This window comes from Aquarana catesbeiana, linkage group LG10, assembly GCF_042186555.1.
Source record: "Aquarana catesbeiana isolate 2022-GZ linkage group LG10, ASM4218655v1, whole genome shotgun sequence".
In the NCBI taxonomy this organism is placed as follows: Eukaryota; Metazoa; Chordata; class Amphibia; order Anura; family Ranidae; genus Aquarana; species Aquarana catesbeiana.
In genome coordinates this window covers 125,710,384-125,729,656 of record NC_133333.1, presented here as the reverse complement: position 1 = coordinate 125,729,656, position 19,273 = coordinate 125,710,384, and the positions used below count along the sequence as shown (strand labels likewise).

Genomic DNA, 19,273 nt, shown 5'->3' with positions numbered 1-19,273 from the left:
CCTTGAGATGGTTCTACACCTTCATTTGAGTCCAGCTGTGTTTGATTATACTGATTTGACTTGATTAAAACCACTTCAAAAACGGCCACTGTATACTGGACTTTGGGGGGTGATATCTGAATGATGCCTGTAGCTACAGACATCATTCAGATATCATTATTTTCAGCCGGCGATTATGTGCACGATAAGAATGATCATAGTGGCAGTTCCACCGCTTGATCGTTCTTATAGGCGACGGGAGGGGATGTCACTCCCTCCCGCCGCCATCCGGTGCTTCTCCGGTCTCTCCCGTGCCATCGGGAGCCCGGAGAATGAATTGGCCGGCGCCGGATGAGGACGATAGAGATTTTTGGTGACCAGATGGTCACCAGTCATCTCTATGACCGTCGGAGGCCCGGGCGAGATGTTATGACGTCACGCCCGGGTACCCGGAAATAACCCGAAACCGCGATCGCGGCTGTCAGCATGAGATCGGTAAAAAATGTTTTCCCGATCTCATGCTTTCCAGCCTGGAGGAGAGATGTGGGGTCTTATTGACCCCGTATCTCTCCATAAAGACCTGTCACATAGATTCCTATTACAAGGGATGTTTACATTCCTTGTAATAGGAATAAAACTAATCAAAAAAAAAGTGTAAAAATAAAAAAAAATTAAGTAAAATAAAAAAAAAAATAAAAAAAAAAAAATTTAAACCGCCCCTGTCCCCGGTAGCTCGTGCTCAGAAGCGAACGCACACGTAAGTCCCGCCCACATATGTAAACGCCGCTCAAACCACACATGTGAGGTATCGCCGCGTGCGTTAGAGCATGTGCAACAATTCTAGCACTAGACCTCCTCTGTAACGTTAAACTGGAAACCTGTAAAAAATGTTAAAGCGTCGCCTATGCAGATTTTTAAATTATGAAGTTTAGCGCCATTCCATGATTGTGCGCAATTTTAAAGCATGACATGTTAGGTATCTATTTACTCGGCGTAACATCATTCACATTATACAAAAAAATTGGGCTAACTTTACTGTTTTGTTATTTTTTAATTCATGAAACTGTTTTTTTTCCCAAAAAAAGCGTTTGAAAAATTATTGCGCAAATACCATGCGAGATAAAAAGTTGCAATGAGCACCATTTTATTCCCTAGGGTGTCTGCTAAAAAAACATATATAATATTTGGGGGTTCTGAGTAATTTTCTAGCAAAAAAATGATTATTTTTACATGAAGGAGAGAAATGCCAGAATAGGCCCAGTATTGAGGTGGAGCCACACACCTGTCTATATAAGACCTTACAGCTCACAGTGCATGTCAGAGCAAATGAGAATCATGAGGTCAAAGGAACTGCCTGAAGAGCTCAGAGACAGAATTTTGGCAAGGCACAGATCTGGCAAAGGTTACAAAAAAATTTCTGCTGCACTTAAGGTTCCTAAGAGCACAGTGGCCTCCATAATCCTTAAATGGAAGACATTTGGGACAACCATAACCCTTCCTAGAGCTCGCTGTCCAGCCAAACTGAGCTATTGGGGGAGAAGAGCCTTGGTGAGAGAGGTAAAGAAGAACCCAAAGATCACTGTGGCTGAGCTCCAGAGATGCAGTCGGGAGATGGAAGAAAGTTGTAGAAAGTCAACCATCACTGCAGCCCTCCACCAGTCAGGGCTTTATGGCAGAGTGGCCCGACGGAAGCCTCTCTTCAGTGCAAGACACATGAAAGCCCGCATGGAGTTTGCTGAAAAACACCTGAAGGACTCCAAGATGGTGAGAAATAAGATTCTCTGGTCTGATGAGACCAAGATAGAACTTTTTGGCCTTAATTCTAAGTGGTATGTGTGGAGAAAACCAGGCACTGCTCATCACCTGTTCAATACAGTTCCAACAGTGAAGCATGGTGGTGGCAGCATCATGCTGTGGGGGTGTTTTTCAGCTGCAGAGACAATACTACTGGTTGCAATCGAGGGAAAGATGAATGCGACCAAGTACAGGGATATCCTGGACGAAAACCTTCTCCAGAGTGCTCAGGACCTCAGACCGGGCCGAAGGTTTACCTTCCAACAAGACAATAACCCTAAGCACACAGCTAAAATAACGAAGGAGTGGCTTCACAACAACTCCGTGACTGTTCTTGAATGGCCCAGCCAGAGCCCTGACTTAAACCCAATTGAGCATCTCTGGAGAGACCTAAAAATGGCTGTCCATAAACGTTTACCATCCAACCTGACAGAACTGGAGAGGATCTGCAAGGAGGAATGGCAGAGGATCCCCAAATCCACGTGTGAAAAACTTGATGTATCTTTCCCAAAAAGACTCATGGCTGTATTAGATCAAAAGGGTGCTTCTACTAAATACTGAGCAAAGGGTCTGAATACTTAGGACCATGTGATATTTCAGTTTTTCTTTTTTAATAAATCTGCAAAAATGTCAACAATTCTGTGTTTTTCTGTCAATATGGGGTGTTGTGTGTACATTAATGAGGAAAAAAAATAACCTTAAATGATTTTAGCAAATGGCTGCAATATAACAAAGAGTGACAAATTTAAGGGGGTCTGAATACTTTCCGTCCCCACTGTGTATATATATATATATATATATATATATATATATATATATACACACACACACACACAACTTTATTTCTTTGAGTTACAACTGTGTATTTCCTGGCAAAATAATTGTCCAGATGGTACACTAGGGTGGTAGAATGTCCCGTTGTGTATGGTTACATTAAAGTGACCCATGGGTCAAATAAATTTATGAAACCACCATAAGTATGCCACAGGAGACACCCCCAGGTAGCTGCATATTATTTCTGCATGTCTGTAGAGCACAGAGGAAGCTCCAAAACTTTGAGTGTTCTGTTACAGAAACAGCTACAAGCTTCTGAAGTTGTGGGCTCTAGTTCACACCCTGCTACGGGCCACTTTTGGTTCAGAGAGGCCACTCATCACAATGATGGGCCAGTAGTGTAGCGTGGTCTCTAGGGAAGCCTGTTATGCAACGCAAGTGATAGTTACATAAATGTTTCATAGCAACATTTTTTTAAAATGTTCAATGCTGGAATTTAACAGTAGACTGCTTTGGATAGCCATGCCTTAAACAGTGTAAAGGATCTTTGAAAAAGAGCACTACATAACTTTGGTGTAATGTCTTTTTGGGGGCCCTTATGTTAGGTGCATGCAGCTTTACACACAATACATGGCTATAATGGCCATTGGATCTGACAACAAAGATGAATAAACTTTGACCCTCTAGTGCAGGGATATGCAATTAGCGAACCTCCAGCTGTTGCAGAACTACAAGTCCCATGAGACATAGCAAGACTCTGACAGCCACAAGCATGACACCCAGATGCAGAGGCATGATGGGACTTTTAGTTTTGCAACAGCTGGAGATACGCTAATTGAATTGCATATTCCTGCTCTAGTACATATTTTATCTTGGAATCTTTGTCATTTAAAAAAAAAAATGTTTCTTTTTCTTCCAGTGAGGGACAGAGGAACTCACATACAAATGGGGTTATACCGTCACCTACAGGATGATTGGAAATACTTGCAATCTGCTCTCTTGACCACCATCCAGCTGCTGTGCATCTACTGTGGCTTACAGGGACCAGATCATCACCCGCTGTCCGACCATTATCAGTACCAGCTGCCGGGGTGTTGACAGACCCAGAACTAGGGGGTGCTGGGGTGGCCAGAAATCCCCCCCCCCTCCCAGATTATAGTCCTGCTTCCCCAGGTCTCTGAGAACAGTGCATCTACTAAGCTATGACCAAGACCCCGATCCCCAGGACAGGTCCTCCTCCATCTGTATTTTGCATTGATTTGTTGCTAAGACCACCACTGTCCTAACAACCAATGGTGTCATGTGTTGAACTATGTTAAACTATAATGAACTACTAGACAGATAGAAGGTGTGTTTAAGGATTCTGCTGACCAACAGCTGATATCCCTCCATTAATCCCAGTTTATTCGGGCAGGTTCTTCCCTATATCCTGTGTCAAAATGGGTTACATCCCTCAAACAGGATTTCTCCACTGCTGCGGTAGAACCCTGCCTAACTTAATATGTGAAGCAAATGTCTGGAGCCTTACGGTTCAGCTGTGATAGCTTGTTACAAGCATCTAAACATATGTCTCACGTGTTCTTTTTTTTTTTTTTATGCCCATACAGATGCGCAGACCATTCTAGGTACAATGCTGGGGTGCTGATTCCAAACCCTAAAACCAAATTACTCACTTGGATTTTGATGGGCATTATCCCTTTGGCCCTACACTTGATACTGTGATTAGGGATGCCAGGGTAGGTCAGAGTGAACCCCTGCCTCAAAGTGGTCTGGAGAGAGGTCAAATGAATTCCACCCTTCTCCTTCTACTTCTGCAGTAAGTGCCCAAAGGCTCTCATACTTGTCTCCCAGACAGCCCATAGGGCTCAAAGTCAAAGACCAGCTAAGTCCTCTAAAAAGCCTTCTAAATGACATTGTACCCCCACTTCTACAAGTATGAGGGGGCTGATTGTGGCTCCTGGTGGGTCTTTGGGTAGTTTGCCCCTCCAGCATTCAGGTGCAGAACACATCTGCGTTTTCTTAGAGCACTGGCTCTTGTGTTTAGCCTAGTGCCTTTTCCTGCCATTCCCATTGAGAGATGCTCAGACAACCTCCAATGAGGAGAATCAGCTTTATAGATCCTTATAGTAAGAATTTTCCCCGAAGGGCCCAACACCTTCAAGATCTGGCAAGATCAGGCTTTGCTGGGTTGGTAACTATCAGTTACCTGTAGGCAAGGTTTTCTAGCTTAAGCCCTTACCAAAAAGGTCCAAAACCTGTATACCCTCAGATCTCCCTGTCTAATGACAGGGAGTTAAACACTTCTACCTTGAATGTGTGTTAAGCATTGTGGGACTTTCTCTTCAAAGTTGCCTTCCCTCTTCTCCGTTGTCATGGGTCTGGGCTCTGAGCAGGTCACTGGGTCTGTCTCTATGGATCAGGTAGTCCCTTGTTGTAAACCTTCAGCCACTTCAGGTGGGTAGAATATTTTCTTCTCACCTTGTCAGTGGTGGGGTCTCAATCCCTGGGCCTACCACCTGGTTCTTCAAAGCAGATAGTGTCTTTCAGGTTGAGGTATCATGCCTTTGCCACCAGGAGGGAGTGAGAATCCTTCCTAAAACAAGGGAGGTAGTCTGATCTTGTTCTTCTCAACCATTAGTTATATACAGGAGAGGTTCGTACACCAAGATGCACCACATATCCTGTGTGGAAGTCGGAGATCATCGCTGGAGGGCCCTGTACCTCCCTGGTGTGTCAGCACCCCAATTTCCTGCTGCAGGCACCCATTGCTGGCAATAGAGTACATCTGGACGACTTTAATACTTCAGCTCATACTAATGCACAGCCTTCTGAGGTATGTGATGTTGATATTACAGGGGTCTGCACTATTATCATAGTAAAAAAAAAAGTATTTACTTAAAAAAAAAATATGGAAATTATCTGCAACTGCTTAAAATAGAGGGGGGAGGAAGAAGATGGGTGGAAATGTATTTTTTGCTAAAGGATCAACTTATTGAAAGCTACAGAAATAAATATATTGAAAATAACCCTTGAAGTGCATAAATAAGTTATAGCCTATATAGTATTTTTTTTATTGAGTTTATGTCAGGACAAAAGTATAGGTAACAGTGAAGCACTTCAAATGTTCTAAATTTGCAGATAGTTCAGTGATAAATAGCACAGAACATGAGCAGGACTGTAGATGGTATGGGTAAGAGCAGGCCAAGTAGTAACAGAGAATCTGATAACATAAGAGGGTCAAGAAGCAAAGTCTAGATGAACCAGGTCACACACACACACACACACGTAGATCAGAGTGCAAATAGTACACAACCACAGTGGAGAGAGCAAGGTCAGAGCAAGCCAGGACATACATGGTAATACACAAAGCAGATAAAAGCTGGGTTAAGCACGAGCACACAAGGTAGCGTTCACTGTCACAAGCACTGGTGGTGCTTAAAACATGGACAGTAAGGAGCTAACCAATCACCGCCATTTCCAGGTAAGAGCTGTCTCAGATGAGTTTTGCTCAGCCTTAAAAGAGACAGCTTGAATCCTGGTATTGACATTACCCCCATCTTCGGAGGGTAGCTCCTGTACCCCCAGGCTTACTTGGATGATGAAAATAATACTTGTTGAGTTGAACGTTGTGAAGATCATGAGCTAGGGCTGAGTCAGAAGCAGACTGGCCTACACGAAAAAGCAAACAAATGGCTCACAGGTAAAGTGCTTAAGTAATGAAGAAGAGGATGCACATGAAAATTACATGAGCCCATAAAAGTGTATTGGGGTTAAATTCCCTTTTATACACTGGCTACAGCTCCTCAGAGACTGAAGAAATCTTTGTAACATATAAGGGAATACCAAATGGCACTAGACTAGGTGCAGTATATTAATAACCTTTAATGAATAAAAAGTGGCAACTCGCACAATAGCAGATGAAATGGCACCTGTCATCAAGAATACCCATTGGCTGGAAATTCTCTTGCATTGCAAAGGTCCCACTTGTAGCTGGAAAAGGTTAGTGGCCTATAGCACTTAACTTTGTGAGAGAGGCTGATTATCCACAGAAATTAGGTGGATAAGAGCATTGCAGAGGCAAGCCTGTGACCATTGCTTGATCAATACAATTTCCGGCTGCTCTGGAATCCACAAAGAATCCATAGTGGATAACACCAGGACTCGTTAAGTGATTGTCCTTTTGAGGAGTGTAAAGCAGACCTAGGGTGACCTTTTCGCAATCACCTAGGGTGCTGGAGTTTCTTGTGGAGCAAGAGCAAAGCATATGACCCTTGACCAGCGCTGTATTTTGGCCTAGGCTGACAAGGCCCAGGCCTAGGGCGGCACTTTGTAGGGGGCGGCAAAAAAGTTGCCCCACTCACGAAAAAGCCCCTCGAGCCCCTACTGCGCTGCCGAACTATAGATCAGTGCAGCGTGAGCGTCATCAGGGCAGGCAGAAGGAGCCACTCTGCCAGTGAGCCGGCTCCTGCACCAAAGGTGGCATAAGGTCACTTGCAGCAGGGGAGGAGGGGTCTGCATGAGTGGGAAGTCCGGGCAGATGAGGATGCTGTACGAGTCGGCGGAGTTTCTGGCTCTCTGTGCGGGGGGGCCGGGAGAGATCTACTGGAGGAGAGGAAGATGCTGAGAGGAGTGATCAGGAAGATGTAAGCACCAACACAGATGGCACCAGGTGAGGCTGACAAGACTGCACAGCACAGAGAGGTGACAGGCAGGGACAGCTTACTCTGTATCATGTTACATGCAGGTTACCACCATTGCTTGATCATGAATAGATGTCTCTGGTCTAACAGGTGAGATACTGGTGCTCAGGTGTTGCTGGCACCATGGCAGTGCCCGGTGTTGCTGGCGACATTGCAGTTCCCAGGCTTGCATGAAAGTGGTGAAAGTCACAGGGAAGCTTTGTGTTTGCCTACTGACAAGGCCAGATTTATACTTTTGCCCCACTTCCTAAGACAACTGTCTTGTGTCACTCTTCTAATTCCCCCTCAGCAATACATGTAGATGTGTGTGTATGTACGTTACTCTTGCCCCTAATCCTGTACAATCACAACTGCTTTTTTTATGCTCATTCACAATGTCGGTAAGGGCTGACACTCCTCTGAAAAGCAATCCATGCTCAGATCTCTTTTCAGAGGAATCTGACATGCAGTGATGAGGCAATATGTTGCTTCCGCAATGCCGGTTTTAACCCCTTAAATGGAATATCACAGTGTTGCCACTGCGTGCAATGCACATTGTTACAGGTTGGTTGGCCCCATTCACCTGGGGGTACACTTCGTGCCGTGCCATGTATGCAGTCTCTTACTTTACCTTGTGCCACCCTCGCAGTCTCTGTGGACTGTGATGTAAGGGGGAGCTCTGTGGTTACCAGAGACCCCCTTACATCAGAATTTCCTATTCCACCAGAGTCTGCAGCAGTCCCTTTTACATCAGTGTTCTCCTTTAAATTGGGATATGGCCTTGACAGGAAGGGGTGGGTCATATTTAAATTAGGGGGTGCACAAGTTTAGTCAGGCCTAGGGCAGCACAAAACCTAAATACACCACTGCCCTTGACACCACAATACAAGGTCCCATGTCAAGATGGTGTGTGCGTTCCTGAGCAGATAAACAGGTGAAACCTAAGTGTATAATTTCCTACTCAGATGGCACTGGAGGGGGAGGAATTGGTTGTCAAGAAGGCACAGGTTTCACCTCAGCTGTGCCAATTTCCAGTCTTCTTTCTCCCACTGACAACAGTTAATTCTGATGGCCAATTTCATGGCCTTCTCCAGTGAGGCTGGGTAGGTGTAGTTGACCAAAGTGTCTTTAATTGCCTCAGATAGGCCAATTCAGAATTGGCTATGGGGCACTTTGTCATTCTATATATATTCTAGGGTCCACCTGCTAAACTCTGAACAATCTCAGCGGAGGTGGCCCCTTGCTGTATGTTGCACAGGGCTGATTCAGCAGCAGCACAATTTGGGTTACCATATAGCAAACCCAGGGCTTTAAAGAAAGCATCTACCATTAGCAGGGCCCAATGGAGGGGTCAACTGGCAGTAACAAAATGATGATTTGCACCCTCTGTGTTTTAGAGCCAGACAAAGATGGCTTTAACTTTAATTTACAGCTGTTTTTAAATTTACAGAACCTCCTACTGTCCCCAGAAAAATGATCAGGCAAAGGAATCTTTGGTTTAGGTGGCAGAGTTTTTTTAGCGGTGGTAGTAGGAGAAGATTGCACCCTAGTGAGCTCTGTGGCCAGTTCCAGGACTTGATGGGATAAACGGCAAAGTTCTTGGGCAGATATCTGAGTTTGTGCAGAATCCATTAGGTTGCCTTCTCCTTTAATGTAAGGCTCGCAAGTAACATACAGATAGTTTAGTGATAAGTAGCATGTACCATGAGCGGGACTGTAGGCAGAGCATGCTTGCTGGTGCTTGTGGTGCACTGCTGCAGATGTAAGTACAGCAGCACTGAGATTAGTATGTGGCCACAGAAGGCCAAGTAGTAACAGAGGGTCTAACACAAGGAGGGTCAGCCAGAAGCGCAGTATAGATGAACCAGGTTACACACAACTAGATCAGAGTCCAAACGTTACACAATCACAGTGGAGAGAGTAGGGTCAGAGCAAACTGGGTCCTACATGGTAATACACAGAGCAGATACAAGTTGGGTCAAGGAAGAGCATTAAAGGTAGTGTGCAGCAAGTGCTGTAAACATAGACAGGAAGGAGCTGGCCGATCAGCATCATTTCCAGGTGGGAGCTGCACCAGGTGAGTTTTGCTCAGCTGTAAATGGACAGCCCATGGATTCAGGCAGGTAAAATCTAAAGGGGAGGTTAAGCATCAGAAATAATCATTTTATGCAATACTTTGTTTTTTTAACTAGATTTTGACATGGAACTGTTCTTACCAAGAAATTACAACTCTCAGCTGCGGGTGTCTTTTGCCCTATGGCTCTTTTACTGGAAAAATAGAAGTTAAGCTTTAACAATGGCTGTTCATAGGAGCAACAATTTATACATAAATCCACAGTGGTCCATTTTGCAAACAGGATGCATGTATTGGTAGTTGCTAAGCGTGGTCGGGGTTGTGTGGTGGTCATCACATCCTACATGTTTCACTCCTCATTGGGCACAAGGGTCACATGAGTCCTACCCCAGGGTGAGTTTTTATGGGCTACGCTAGGCACTTTGTACAGGGTCACCACACTACACATGGGGTATCTTAACTGGAGCCACACTCACAACCCGGACAAATGTTCAAACATGAACAAACTCTAGTAAACTCTCGATGTATTATACACCACCACAGTTACTTGAGCATTTAGGAGGGACAAGGGACCCCTTGCCCTCTCCAGCTTCTCACTGCTACCTCACTCCTAGTAACAGTATGGGGTCCCACCATGCACCTAGCATGGACTTTATGCATGCACTTGATTTAACTCTTTCTCTTCCATACCTGTTTACAGGATGAGGTCCCCAGCAGTGCAGATCTGCTCCCGTTGCTATGGGAATGGATCATGGCTGAAGGAATAACGACAACATCTCCCTCACTGCAAGAGGCTATCTCACCTGCCACATATACACACTTAACGACAGGCTGCTAGAGAAACCTTTGCTACCCTTGGTAACCACTTGGAACTCCACACTGAATTAACTCCTTGTATCTCTGTCTTCATATCTCAGTGTATCTAGTAACCCAAGCTGTAGACTATGTGCGCGGGTTACTTGCTTTGCATACCTTTAGTACCTTCAGACCAGGCAAAAGCAAAGTTTCAAACATTTTACTTGAAGAATAAGTTAACATAATGACAGACACAATCGACAGTTTAAGATAAAGTGACATTTCCTAACATTCCAAGTCCCTAACTTCAGGCTTGTGGCTGCCCCAATATACATGTTCAAGCAAAAGTCCAACACTGGTTGAGTCCATATCTGTAATCTAGCTCTGACTTCGGCATGATACTGGCCATCCAGACCCTGGTAACGGCATCAGGCAGACCTGGAAAGGTGGACTAAGCCTAAACTGATCTCCTTCTCTTTCATTGTGCTTTGCTCCCCACCATCTTCCTATCACCCCTTCTCTGGGTCTGGACCTCTGTCCCTTTTATATCACACAGGACCGGGGTCGGACTCAGCAAAACCCACCAAACAAAACACAGAAATTACAGTTAACCCCTAACTTCCTGCTGGGGCAGCAGTAAACACTACCTGCTTACAAGTGGATTCCTTTGAGTGTAGTAACTGTCGTTCTTCAGTCCTGATGCACTCAGGACAAGCAGGTAAAAACAAGTCATTGTGCACTATATATTATGCCAACAAATGAACAAACCGGTAATTTGAACGAGACTTTTTAAGATTTTTCCTGTTACATTTGTTCTAATTTGTTGTCAGTGAGCATTATGCATCCTATTTTCAATGACATGACTGTGCCAACCATTCAAACACACAGAATTCAGTTTTCTATTGGTAACATTAAGATTTTAGGCAACAGTCTATACCTATAAACAGAGACATCTGAAATATTAAGGACATCAAGAAAATGCAAATACCTACGATTCCGAATTTTGAACAGCTACTATGCACGATAGAAAACGTTTACTAGCTTCTTTTTGGATAGGTTGGTGGCATATGGAAAAATCATACTCTGTGGTCCCAAATCAGAGTTGCATTTGTGCGGTTTGTTGTAAATCTATATACTGTAAATAGGTCAGTTACAGCTAAACACAAAAATAATTTAGAGCATAACTTTTAGCATGCGGTTTATTGTCATTGCTTAAATAGGACTGCAGGATAGCTATGTTGCAGTATGGGGGCAGGAGGTAATCTCACACTTTTAGCAGCTGTGTTCGCTAGTATGGGGCTGTGTTGCAACTGATGTTTCATATTCCCATCGCACACGTTCCTGGTATAAGCTCTAAAGTTTGGTTGCTGCAGCAACAACCAGCTGGATACTGGTTCAAGTCACAATGTAGATACTTGCCAGCACACCAAGGATCAGCACAGGGTGGCGTTCAAATGGTTTAGTTTATTGCATGATCACAACACAAAGAGGTGCAACGTTTCGGAGTCACGCAGGACCCTTTCGTCATCAAATGCCTGACGAAGGGGTCCTGCGTGACTCCGAAACGTTGCACCTCTTTGTGTTGTGATCATGCAATAAACCGTTTGGATGCCACCCTGTGCTGATCCTTGATGTGCTGGCAAGTATCTATATTGCAACTGATAAGATGTTACACTGTATTGCCAAAAGTATTGGGACATGTGCCTTTACATGAACTTTAATTGCATCCCAGTCTTAGTCCGTAGGGTTCAATATTGAGTTGGCCCACCCTTTGCAGGTATAACAGCTTCAACCTTATCTGGGAGGGCTGTCCACAAGGTTTAGGAGTGTGTCTATGGGAAATGTTTGACCATTCTTTCAGAAGTGCATTTGTGAGGTCAGGCACTGATGTGGACGAGAAGGCCTGGCTCACAGTCTGTGCTCTAATTCATCCCAAAGGTGTTCTATCAGGTTGAAGTCAGGACTCTGTGCAGGCCAGTCAAGTTCCTGCACCCCAAACTCACTCATCCATTTCTTTATGGACCTTGCTTTGTGCACTGGTCCAAATAATTTGGTGATGGGGATTATGGTATGGGGTTGTTTTTCAGGGGTTGGGCCCGACCCCTTAGTTCCAGTGAAGGGAACTCTTAAGGAGTAGGGATGAGCCGAACACCCCCCGGTTCGGTTCGCACCAGAACCTGCGAACAGACCGAAAATTCGCACGAACGTTAGAACCCCATTGACGTCTATGGGACTCGAACGTTCAAAATCAAAAGTGCTCATTTTAAAGGCTAATTTGCAGGGTATTGTCCTAAAAAGGGTTTGGGGACCCGGGTCCTACCCCAGGGGACATGTATCAATGCAAAAAAAACTTTTAAAAACGGCCGTTTTTCGGGAGCAGTGATTTTAATGATGCTTAAAGTAAAAAACAAAAAGTGAAATATTCCTTTAAATATCGTACCTGGGGGGTGTCTATAGTATGCCTGTAAAGTGGCGCGTATTTCCCGTGTTTAGAACAGTCCCTGCACCAAATGACATTTTTAAAGGAAAAAATCTCATTTAAAACTGCTTGCGGGTTTAATGTAATGTCCGGTCCTGGCAATATGGATGAAAATCAGTAAGACAAACGGCATGGGTATCCCCCAGTCCATTACAAGGCCCTTTGGGTCTTAAACCCCGCACCCAAATTAAAATAAGGAAAGGTGTGGGGCCACCAGGCCCTATATACTCTGAGCAGCAGTATACAGGCGGTGCAAACAAGACAGGGACTGTAGGTTTGTTTTTAAGTAGAATCTGTTTGTAATTTTGAATGGGTACATTTTTAACGTGTTTAGCTCCAGCCAAAAAATCTTTTTTAAGCTTTTTGGAAAACATAGGGAAGGGTTATCACCCCTGTGACATTTGTTTTGCTGTATTTCCTCCTCTTCAGAAGATTTCACCTAACTTTTTGTCCCAATGACAAATGTTTTTTGAAAATTTGGGTTTATTTTGTGGAACAAGGATTGGAAAGCATCAGTGGAAAGGAGAAATGTTTTTCCATATTAACTCTTACAGGAGAGAATTTCCCTTCCTAGGGGTAGATTTCATCTCACTTCCTGTTGTCTCCTTCCGTTTGCAAGTAGGAGTCGTTTGTAATTTAGATGTTTGAAAGTAGGGGCCTGCCCTATATAATCAGCAGAAATTTGGGCCTTAGGTGTTGTTGTGGCCACAACACTGTAAGCCCTCACAGGGCCCTGCTGTGAAATATTAGATCAAGAATTGTAATTACATGCCCCTGTTGAACAGGGGCAGAAAAATTGGGCCTTTGGTGGTGGTGGTGCTGGTGCCACAACACTGTAAGTCCTTACTCGCTCTTGGTGGGTGCAGAAATGGGCCCTGCTGTGAAATATTAGATCAAGAATTGTAATTACATGCCCCTGTTGAACAGGGGCTGAAAAATTAGGCCTTAGGCACTGGTGCTGGTGCCACAACACTGCAACCCCTCACAGATACTCTAGTTGGAACGCAGGAACGAGCCCTGCTGCAAAGTATTGCATCAAAAATTGTAATTACACGCCCCTGTTAAACAGGGGCAGAAAAATTGGGCCTTAGGCACTGGTGCTGGTGCCACAACACTGCAACCCCTCACAGATACTCTAGTTGGGACGCAGGAACAAGCCCTGCTGCAAAGTATTGCATCAAAAATTGTAATTACACGCCCCTGTTAAACAGGGGCTGAAAAATTGTGCCTTAGGCACTGGTGGTGGCGCCCAGAACCAAAAATGTTCTTACAAGCTATCAGCGTGATGATTGAGGAGGAAGAGGATAATTTCTCAGGGATAGTCACTCAGCATCAGTATAGGCAGTCTTTGAAGGGATCTGAGATTTCAAAAAAAATTATTCGGTTACATCAGCATCAGGTGCTTGGTAGCTGGTGGTGATCCAAGACTGATTCATTTTTATGAAGGTCAGTTGATCGACCGAGTCAGTGGACAGACGCACCCTGTGATCGGTTACAAAGCCTCCAGCAGCACTGAATGTGCATTCCGAAAGAACGCTGGATGCAGGACAGGCCAGTAGCTCAATTGCATACTGTGCAAGCTCTGGCCAATGATCCATCCTCAAGACCCAGTAACCCAGAGGATTTTCGGTGGGAAAGGTGTCCAAGTCAGATCTTGCCCCTAGGTATTCCTGCACCATGTAAAACAGACGCTGGCGATGGTTGCTGGAACCGATCATACCTTGGGGCTGCGGACCAAAAAATTGTCTGAACGCATCGGTCAGACGGCCACCTTCTCCACCGCTCCTTCTTTGACTGCCCGAAGCCTCAGCAACACGTTGTCCAGAAACAGGAGTTTGTAACCTCCCAGTCTCTGGGAACGCGTTGCACAGACCTTTCTGCAAGGCCTCCCGAAGATGTTTCATCCTCTGCTCCCTCTGCGATGGCAAGATAAGGTCTGCAACCTTACCCTTGTAACGTGGATCAAGGAGGGTTGCCAGCCAGTATTGGTCCTTATCCTTGATACCACGAATACGAGGATCCTTACGCAGGCTTTGCAGGATCAAGGAGGCCATGCAGCGTAGGTTTGCTGAGGCATTCGGTCCGGAGTCCTCTGGGTCACTAAGGACGACATGGTCCGCAGCCACCTCCTCCCAGCCACGTACAAGTCCATGTGTTTCTTGGGACTGATCCCTTAAAGACTGCTGCTGATGCTGAGTGCCAGGCTCCACCTCCATACTGAAACAATCTCCCTCCTCCTCCTCCTCGTCCTCTTTCTGTGTGATCGGCGGGCACGCAGGAACACTGTCTGGATAAAGGGGGCCTTGAGAGCTAAGGAAGTCCTCCTCTTCCTGCCTCTGTTCTGCTTCAAGTGCCCTGTCCATTATTCCACGCAGTGTGTGCTCCAACAGGTGGACAAGGGGGACAGTGTCACTGATGCATGCACTGTCACTGCTCACCATCCTCGTGGTCTCCTCAAATGGTGACAGGACAGTGCATGCATCCCTGATCATGGCCCACTGGCGTGGGGAAAAAAAACAAGCTCCCCTGACCCTGTCCTGGTGCCATAGTCGCACAGGTACTCATTGATGGCCCTCTGCTGCGTGTGCAGCCGCTGCAGCATGGCCAACGTTGAGTTCCACCTGGTGGGCATGTCACAGATTAGGCGGTTCTTGGGCAGGTTAAACTCCTTTTGGAGGTCCGTCAGCCGAGCAATGGCATTATATGACCGGTGGAAATGCACACAGACTTTCCTGGCCTGCCTCAGGACATCCTGTAAGCCCGGGTACCTGCCCAAGAACCGCTGCACCACCAAGTTAAGGACGTGAGCCAAACAGGGCACATGGGTCATTTGTCCCTGTCGGAGGGCAGAGAGGAGGTTGGTGCCATTGTCGCAAACCACCATTCCTGCCTTAAGTTGGCGTGGCGTCAACCACCTATGAACCTGCCCCTGCAGAGCTGACAGAACCTCTGCCCCAGTGTGACTCCTGTCCCCCAAGCACACCAGCTCAAGCACCGCATGGCATCTTTTGGCCTGCGTACTTGCGTAGCCCCTTGAACGGCTATGGAGCACCGCTGGTTCCGAGGACAAAGCACAGGAAGAGGCCATGGAAGAAGAAGAAGAGGAGGGGGTGGAGGAGAGAGGTGTGTCACAATCATTAGCATTTTGGAGGCGTGGTGGCGGAACAACCTCCAACACTACTGCACCTTGTCCTGCATCCTTCCCAGCTGCCAGCAGAGTCACCCAATGCGCCGTGAAACTTAGGTAACGTCCCTGTCCATGCCTGCTGGACCATGAGTCAGCGGTAATATGCACCTTACCGCTGACCGCCCTGTCCAGCGAGGCATGGACATTGCCTTCCACATGGCGGTAGAGAGCCGGAATCGCCTTCCGTGAGAAAAAGTGGCGTTTGGGTACCTGCCACTGAGGAACCGCACATTCCACAAACTCACAGAAGGGGGCAGAGTCTACCACCTGAAAAGGCAGCAGTTGAAGTGCTAGCAATTTTGCCAAGCTAGCATTCAACCGCTGCGCATGTGGATGGCTGGGAGCAAACTTCTTTCGGCGGTGCAGCAGCTGGGGCAGGGAAATTTGCCTGGTACAATCTGACGTCAGTGTACCAAAAGCAGATTGCCCACAAGTACTTGGCTGTGACACACCTAATTCTACACCTTCATTCCTCTCAGTGCAGGTCTCAGAGAGGACTGAAGGTATAGTGGGGTTGGAGATCTCAGCTGATGAGGAGCAAGGAGAGGTCCTCTTTGTTCTTTGGTGTGGGTCTTTTAGATACGCTTGCCAACGAACTGCATGGCAGGTCAACATATGTCTGGTCAAGCATGTGGTACCCAAGCGGGAGATGTTTTGGCCACGCGAGATACGCTTGAGACATATGTTGCAAATAGCAGCGGTGCGATCTGATGCACTCGTCTCAAAAAAGGCCCACACCAAAGAACTTTTTGAATAACGCGCAGAGACTGCAGCGCCCTGCACATGTGGAGCTTTGGGGTGTGATGCAGTCAATGTGCTGCCCTTAGGCTGGCCCCTGGAGGGCATCCTGCCTCGTTGGTGATGTGCCGCCTCCTCCTCCTCCTCCTCCTCTTCCTCTCTCCTATCAGGCACCCATGTTGAGTCAGTGACCTCATCATCCCCTCCCCCCTCATCACTGGAGCAAACCTGGCAGTATGCTGCAGCAGGGGGAGCATGACTGCCAGATTGCTGTCTTTCTTGGGCACCCCCTCTGTCCGTGCTCATGTTACTGCCTTCATCGAGCTCAGTATCATCATCAGAGCCTTCCAAACGCTGGGCATCCTCCTGGAGCATGTACCCAACACTGTGGTCAAACAGTTCGAGGGACTCCTCAGGAGGACATGGTGGGGCTAGGGAAGGAGTCACTGATGACATTGAGCCGAGGGAAGAGGCCGCTGCTTTGCCAGACAAAGTATCCTGGGCATGGGTGAGAGAGGATGAGGAGGATGAGGACGGCTTGGTAATCCACTCGACCAAGTCTTCTGCATGTTGCGGCTCAACACGGCCAGCTGCCGAAAAAAAGGCCAAGCGTGTCCCATGGCCACGTGCTGATGAGGATGCACCGTCTCCACGACCAGCACTAGACACAGAGCCTGCTTGCCCTCTCTTATTGGCTTGTGACTGTCTGCCTCTCCTTCTTGGCCTTCCAGACATACTAATGGCCTGTAGCTGCACTAAGCTGGGATATATATATATATATATATATATATATATATATATATATATATATATATATATATATATATATATATATATATGTATATATATATGTGTACTGATACTGCAGCTAGCAAAATCAACTGCTGAGAACACCACCAACCTTCTACAGGTAGCTTTAGCTGAACACTGTGCAGAGCTCGCAAAAAACTAACTTGTAGCTTTTTTAGCTGCCTGCGGTAGTGATAGGATCAGGAAAACACCATCAACCTTCTACAGGTAGCTTTAGGTGAACACTGTGCAGAGCTCGCAAAAAAATAACTTGTAGGTTTAGCTGAACACTGTGAGGTGGACGCACCACACTAACTTGTAGTTTTAGCTGAACACTGTGAGGTGGACGCACCACACTAACTTGTAGTTTTAGCTGAACACTGTGAGCAGGACGCACTGCACTAACTTGTAGCTTTAGATGAACACTGTGCAGAGGTCTCACTACACCAACTTGTAGGTTTAGCTGAACACTGTGAGCAGGACGCACCACACTAACTTGTAGGTTTAGCTGAACACTGTGAGGTGGACGCACCACACTAACTTGTAGTTTTAGCTGAACACTGTGAGCAGGACGCACCCCACTAACTTGTAGGTTTAGCTGAACACTGTGAGCAGGACGCACTGCACTAACTGTAAATAGTCTAGCTGCCTGACTGTGGTACTAATAGGATCAAAAGAACACCAGCAATTTTATTCAGGTAGCTGTAAATACTGTAACAAGACAAGCCTGCCTGTCAGTAAGAAGATAACAGGATCTAGCTGAACACTGTGAGCAGGACGCACTGCACTAACTTGTAGCTTTAGATGAACACTGTGCAGAGGTCTCACTACACCAACTTGTAGGTTTAGCTGAACACTGTGAGCAGGACGCACAGCACTAACTTGTAGTTTTAGCTGAACACTGTGAGCAGGACGCACTGCACTAACTTGTAGCTTTAGATGAACACTGTGCAGAGGTCTCACTACACCAACTTGTAGGTTTAGCTGAACACTGTGAGCAGGACGCACTGCACTAACTGTAAATAGTCTAGTTGCCTGACTGTGGTACTAATAGGATCAAAAGAACACCAGCAATTTTATTCAGGGAGCTGTAAATACTGTAACAAGACAAGCCTGCCTGTCAGTAAGAAGATAACAGGAACGGATCTAGCTGAACACTGTGAGCAGGACGCACTGCACTAACTTGTAGCTTTAGATGAACACTGTGAGCAGGACGCACCCCACTAACTTGTAGGTTTAGCTGAACACTGTGAGCAGGACGCACCCCACTAACTTGTAGGTTTAGCTGAACACTGTGAGCAGGACGCACCCCACTAACTTGTAGGTTTAGCTGAACACTGTGAGCAGGACGCACCCCACTAACTTGTAGTTTTAGCTGAACACTGTGAGCAGGACGCACCCCACTAACTTGTAGGTTTAGCTGAACACTGTCAGCAGGACGCACTGCACTAACTGTAAATAGTCTATCTGCCTGACTGTGGTACTAATAGGATCAAAAGAACACCAGTAATTTTCTTTAGGTAGCTGTATATACTGTAACAAGACAGGCCTGCCTGTCAGTAAGAAGATAACAGGAACGGATCTAGCTGAACACTGTGAGCAGGACGCACTGCACTAATTGTAAATAGTCTAGCTGCCTGACTGTGGTACTAATAGGATCAAAAGAATTCCAGCAATTTTCTTCAGGTAGCTGTAAATACTGTAATAAGACAAGCCTGCCTGTCAGTAGGAAGATAACAGGAACGGATCTAGCTAAACTGAATACAGTGTATATATATATATGCAACACCTGGGATGCATATATATACACAATACACTGTAAGTGCAGCTAAACTGACTGACTGTTCTGCCTAATCTATCTAACTCAAATCAAATGACACTGTCTCTCTGTCTATCTCTTTCAACGCCGGAACACACACTACACAGGGCCGCCGTGCAGGCGGCCTTATATAGTGTGAGGCGTGTACTAAATCCCCTGAGCCATA

At 46.0% G+C, this 19,273-nt stretch overlaps 1 protein-coding gene across 7 annotated transcripts in view; it reads right to left on the bottom strand.

Annotated features, from left to right (window-relative positions):
- The window catches only part of GRIK4 (glutamate ionotropic receptor kainate type subunit 4), a 925,106-nt gene that overhangs the window by 25,670 nt on the left and 880,163 nt on the right, over positions 1 to 19,273 (bottom strand). The window lies entirely within an intron of this gene.